Here is a 6,393-nt window from a genome sequence, read left to right as displayed (position 1 = left end):
CCCGATTCGGGGTTCCCCCCGGTTTTTGGGTCCCCAGGTTGGTGGCTCATGAGGACGACCCCGACTCGGACCCCGAACTCCCCCCGGGTTTGGGGGCGCCGCCCGCGGGCCTGGGGGGGCCCCGGCAGCCGCCGGCCCCCGAGGACGAGACCCAGAAGTGAATTTTGGGGGTCGGGGGGGAATTTTTGGGTTGGGGAGGAAAATTTGGGGTATGGGGAGCTCAGGGATATTTTGGGGTTCAGAGTGGTTAATTTGGGGTTTCAGGGTGTTTATGGGCAGGGTTTTCGGGTATTCTCGGGAGGGCTTTGGGGTATTCTTTGGTGGGTTTTAGGGTATTTTTGGGTGGATTTTTTGGGATATTTTTGGGAGGGTTTTGGGCTGGTTTTGGGGCATTTTATGGTGAGTTTTTTGGATCTTTTTAGGAAGGTTTGGGTATTTTTGGGTGGGTTTTTTGGGGGCATTTAGGACGATTTTGGGGTATTTTTGGGTGGGTTTTGGGCTGAAGGCGGCTCAGCGGCGGCGCTGGAGAAGGATGGCAGCGGCGAGGGGGGCCCGGCGGGGCCCTGCCTTTGCCAGCCCCTCCTGCCGCCCTCCTTGGAATGGTTTGGGGCAGTATGGGGTTATTGAGGTAGGAGTAATTATTTTGTTGTTGTTGATTTAATGTGGTGTTTTTTTGTTTGTTTGTTGTTGTCGTTTGATGTATTTGGTTTGTAGAGCAGGAACTGTAGACAGAATCCTGCAGAAGTAATATGGAATTTGTCCTTCCAAAACCCACCCGGCTTCCAACCACTTTCAGCACGTGGTCTTCCTTAGCAGCACATGGTACCCCACACTTGGGAGCCGGTGCACTCTACTTTTCTCTCCTCCTTTGCTGACAGATCCTGCTGAGGCTGAGGACAAAGCCCTACCCCTACACGGACAAGGCAGCAGACCTGGTTCGGGAAGCCAGCGTGCTCCAGGCTGCTCCAGGACTCTGATCAAACATCAGCATCCCCGTCTCTCACGTTGATGGTATGTGGTAACCCCTTAAGAACAGAATTCCACCTTTTCTAACCCTAAGCAGCAAACTGGGGATGGGTAACTCTAGAAATCTAGAAATCCTGTCATGTAAGGACCTCCAGGTTTCAGCCCTCCGTGTGTCCTTGGTATCAGAAGCTGGAATTGCAGAGTTGCCACTTTACCTCCAAACGTAATTTTTGATGTGGTTGTGCCACTTTAACAGTATATGAAATCTCTCTTTGTGTTCTTGCAGCAGCATTTTCGAACCACAATGGAAATCTAGTCCTTCTGCCCGGAGCTGTTCACAGAATTGTGGAATCCCAGAAGGGTTTGGATGGGAAGGCACCTTTTTTTTTGCAGCATTAGATTTTTGCAGCATTGCAGCTTTTCAAGCTTCTAAGTAAGTTACTTCATTCAGATTTAAACTCTCTTGAAGCATGCTTGATATGGTTTGTTTTTTTCATTGTTATGTTAGTTTTTGTTTTGGTTTTAATTTGGCTTTCTTTTTTGCCTGGCGTAGGAAAATTTTACAGCTCTCACTTTTTTCTTCTCCAGTTGAGTATTACCAGTGTTACCTTCTTAATTCAAAAACCATTTGCTGTATGGAAAAAGCACCTTGCCTTTGTGAAGGGCCAGGTGGGAACTGTTTTAATGGCCAGTGGCACAGCCCCGTAGCACACAATTCCCAGGAAGTGGGGAGCCCTCTGCCAGGCAGAGCCACCTGGCCAGGTTCCTGCGGGTGCTGCTGCTGTACCCGGCTGATGAGGTGAGAAGCAGCTTGGCTTTACTGCCAAAATAAAACTCACCCGTTTTCCTATGAATCCCAGCAAAGTGGTCCCAAAGGCTCTGTCACTCAGTCTCTGCTTCCATTGGTGTGGAGAGGCTGGATCCCAGTTATCACCCCAGCAGTGCCCCTGCCTCCCTTTTCCCCACTTTTCTGTTCCAGTCGTGCGAAACATTCAGGCTTTGTTTTCTTCCCCCTGCGGTTCACTGCAGATCCCAGAAAACCCACAGGAGGGAAGATCATTCCTTGTGCTTCCACCTCCAGGTGAGAGAGGAGATGGTCACATCCTAGGAGCCTGATTTTGGAATGTTTTATGGAATTGGCCCAGTGGCTTTTACTTCTGGGGTTCCTGGAGTCTGTCCCTGGCAGGTCCAGCCTGTGCTTCAACTGAGAGCCCTCAGTCCGCAGGGAAGTGAACCTTTGGGGAAGTTCTTACAGCTCTGCTTAGTGCTTTATGAATGGTGATGATTTTCTGGAAGTAGGCTGTCCATTCTGACCCTTTTTCTTCCCTCTCCCTGCAGACTGTACCTGCTGAGAGGCTGAGGTGAGACCAGGATCTGTAAAATCCCTGACTCTCCGTGTTTTCCTGAGGCTGAAGCCGTGTTTGCTGTCAGTGACGACAGGGTGGGAGATGCTAAACACTGAAAACTTTGGGGTTTTTCCCCTGAACTCCCCAAGACTCTCTGCAGCTGTGCCCTGTCTCTCTCTTGAAAGAGTTTCTGGATTTACAAAGGTTTTTACATTCTGCAAGATTTATCTATAACTCGATTAAAAAGAATCATACTGTATCAATGTGGTGTTAATTACTTTGTTTGAGTCGGTTAATTAAAGCAAATTGTTGGTAAGGGGTTTGAACATCCCTTAGTTGGAGCTGGCAGCTCTTATTTAATTTCTCTTCATTCCTTTAATTTCTTTCAATTATTTCTTGAGCCATTACTGCAATTAGGATGTACAGTAAGGACAAGAGCATTTCTGCCCTGCTGGATTGGGAAATCCGAGCCCAATTCCTTGGAGAGATTGAGGGGATGGGGATCTGTGCCTCAAGCTGGGTTTTGACAGTGGGAATTTGGTGAGGAAGGAAGAGGAGAGATCCCACGGAAAGTGGCTGAGGCCAGTTCCGCTGGCTTTGGGTGCTCCTACCCCCGAGAAAATCATCCTGGCTGAAGGGAGCTGGAAGAAGCCAGGGGGCTGCGCCGGGGGCTGTGCAGGGACCCCAAACCCTGGTCAGGGGCGCTGGGCAGTGCCAGCTGCAGAGGAACGCTGCAGAGGGGCTGCGCTGGAGCCCCTCAGCTTCCATGCAGAGATGCTGGCACTGCGGGGCTTTCGGGACACTGCCGAGAGGCTCCGCTGCCAGAGCCGGGGAGTTCTCCCGTTCTTTTCTGTCGTGCTGGGCACTTGGCAAGTCCTTAGAGCCCCGCAGGCTGCCAGTGCCAGCGGAGCAGCTGGAATCACAGACGGTCACACAGAAACCGGGCTGGGAGAGCAAATGAGTCGTTCCATGTTGTTTTTCACAACGCGTTTTGGATTTATACCAGAATCTCTTCTCTCCCCTCAGACCCCGTACCCCTGAGTTCTGAGTTTTCTCACAGAAATGTCTCGGCCTGCACCGGGAAAAAGAAAATTCCCTGGCACAGCGGGGAGCGGCGGGGTTTGGGGGTGCTGGGGCGGCACGGGGGTCCCCGCGCCCCGGCCGGTCTCGGTCAGCCCCGGGAAATCGCCGCCGCCGCCGGCTCGGCCCCGGCGCCGCCCCGGTGCTCCGGCCCGAGAGAGACCCCGACCCGCCCGCCGGGGCAGAGGCGGCACCGCCGGGAGCCGAAGCGGCAGCCCCGGGCCCATCCCGGCGGGCCGGGAGCGACGGCCCCGCCTCCATCCCGGGCGGGCCGGAGCCTCAGGGGCGGGGCCGGGCCGGAGCCTCAGGGGCGGGGCCGGCGCTGGCTCAGGTGCGCGGGACCGCGGGGCACCTGCGTGGGGTGGGGCCGAGCTTATTTAAGTGCCGGGAATCGCTGCAGCCGCCATTTGCTCACTCGGAGCGCGGTGCGGGTGGTGGGTTCTGTGCGGGCTCCGCAGCTTCGCCCGTCTCTCCTTCCCCCCGTTTACTCTTCCTTCCTCCTGCTCCCATTCCCCTTCTTTCCCTGCCTTTCCCCCGTTTTCCTGTCCTCCCCAAAGCCGACTGCTTTCGCTCCCCTTTTGTGCCCCCTTCTACTCTTCCTTCCTTCTGCTCCTATTCCCCTTCTTTCTCTTCCTCCTTTTCCTTCTCGTCCCATTTCGGCCTCCCGTCCCACCATCTACCCTTCCTTCGTTTTCTCCATATTTCTGTTTTTTATCCCCTTAACCCACTCTCCCTCCTCCCCCAAACGCGACGCCCCCCACTCGTCCCTCACCTGTCCCTGCCCCGCTGCTCCGTTCCATTCCCCCTCTCTCCCTCCTCTGTCCCGTCCCTCTTTCCCCCTGCCGGCCTTTCCCTTCCCCGCCCGCTTTCCTCCGCAGCCCGACCTCCCTCCCCACCTTCCCGCATGCCCCGCTCTGCCTCCTCTCTTCCCGTCCCTTTTTCCTTTCCTCGCAGCCGCGGGGCTCGGGGCGCCGCAGAATAAAGCCCAGAGGGCCGGAGCCGGCGCCCCCCGCCCTCGCTGGGGTCCCCACACGGGGCCGGAGCCGCTCTGCGGGTCCCCCCATTGCAGTCTAATACACGGCCCGACACTGCCGGGGTGCGGCTTTCCCGACATCACACTGGGGGTCGGGCTGGGGGTCGGGAGGGGGTCCTGGGGGGAGGAGGGTGGGGGGGTTAGGAAGGGCCCCCTCATTAGGAGGGGGTCCCGGGGGAGGAGGGTGGGGGGGGGGGGATAGGAAGGGCCCCCTCCGGAGGAGGGGGTCCGGGGGAGGGGGGCGGGGTGGAGGGGGGGGCCTTCCCCCCTCCAGCCCCGGCCCCTCCCCGGGACCCCCTCCTCCGGACCGGGGCCCGGGGGGGTTGGGGAGGGGGGGGGAGGGGGCGGGGGGAGGGGGTGGGAGGGGAGGGGGGGTGGGAGGGTGGGGAGGGGAGGGGGGGGTGGGGGGTGGGAGGAGGGGGTGGGGGGGGAGGGGGGGAGGGGGGGAGGGGAGGGGGGGGACGGCCGGCCATTTGTTTTGTTTTTTTTAATGTCTGTTCACGGCACAGAGTGACATGCCCCCCTGTGCTCCCCGCCCCCCCCCCCCGCCCCCCCCCCCGCCCCCCCCGCCCCCCCCCCGCCCCCCCCCCCCGCCCCCCCCCCCGCCCCCCCCGCCCCCCCCCCGCCCCCCCCCCCCGCCCCCCCCGCCCCCCCCGCCCCCCCCCCGCCCCCCCCGCCCCCCCCCCGCCCCCTCCCCCGCCCCCCCCCCCGCCCCCCCGCCCCCCCCCCGCCCCCCCCAACCCCCCCGGGCCCCGGTCCGGAGGAGGGGGTCCCGGGGAGGGGCCGGGGCTGGAGGGGGGAAGGCCCCCCCCTCCACCCCGCCCCCCTCCCCCGGACCCCCTCCTCCGGAGGGGGCCCACCCTGGCCCCCCTCCCCCGGACCCCCTCCTCCGGAGGGGGCCCTTCCTATCCCCCTCCCCCCACCCTCCTCCCCCGGGACCCCCTCCTAATGAGGGGGCCCTTCCTAACCCCCCCACCCTCCTCCCCCCAGGACCCCCTCCCGACCCCCAGCCCGACCCCCAGTGTGATGTCGGGAAAGCCGCACCCCGGCAGTGTCGGGCCGTGTATTAGACTGCAATGGGGGGACCCGCAGAGCGGCTCCGGCCCCGTGTGGGGACCCCAGCGAGGGCGGGGGGCGCCGGCTCCGGCCCTCTGGGCTTTATTCTGCGGCGCCCCGAGCCCCGCGGCTGCGAGGAAAGAAGGAAAAGGGGAATGGGGAACGAGAACAGGGGAGCAGAGGGGGCGCTCAAGGGGAGGGTGACAGGGACAGGGGGCAGGTGGGGGCAGGTCGGGGTGTGCAGGGGGCTGGGGGAAGGCAGGGTGAAGGAAGAGAAAGATTGAAGGCAGCTTTGGGGAAGGAGGCGGAATATGTGGAGGGGGAAAGGTATCACGGAAAGGCGGCAGGAGGAACCGGGAGCGCGTGGGGGGGAGCAGGGAGAGGGGGCACGGGGGAGCCCGGCTGGGGAGAGAAGGAACAGGGAAAGGATGGAGGAACAGGGTAGCGTAGGGGTGAGTAGGGGAATAGAGAGGGAGGACAAGGAAAGGAGAGTAGGGGGGCCCGCCCGGGAGGGAGGGAGGGGAGGGCTAGGGGGGAGAGGGAGGGGGGGGGGTTTGGGGGGGGGGAGGGTGTAGGGGGTGGGGGAGGGGAGGAAGGGAGGGTCGATAAGAGAGGCATAGAGAAAAAAAAATACAAAAGAAAAGAAACGCGCAACAAAAGCAAAAGAAAAAGAGATATAGAGCCCGACCGGCCGCAACCTCCCGCTCCGAGCGCCCAGCACCAAATGGCTCCGCCGGGCTCGCCCCGCGGTTTAAATACCCGCGGCCCCGCCCCGCGCAGGCGCGCTGGGGCCCCGCGCACCTGTGCGCGCACCTGTGCTGGCCCCGCCCCCGGCCCCGCCCCCCGCCCGTAAATGGCGGCGGCTCCGCGCCCGCCCCGCGTTCTGTGTGGATGCTCGGACGGACTGCGGCG

This window comes from Lonchura striata, chromosome 1 (genome assembly GCF_050655825.1).
Source record: "Lonchura striata isolate lonStrDom1 chromosome 1, ASM5065582v1, whole genome shotgun sequence".
Taxonomy (NCBI): Eukaryota; Metazoa; Chordata; class Aves; order Passeriformes; family Estrildidae; genus Lonchura; species Lonchura striata.
The sequence above is the reverse complement of the archived record's forward strand: the minus strand, read 5'-3'. Positions refer to the sequence as shown.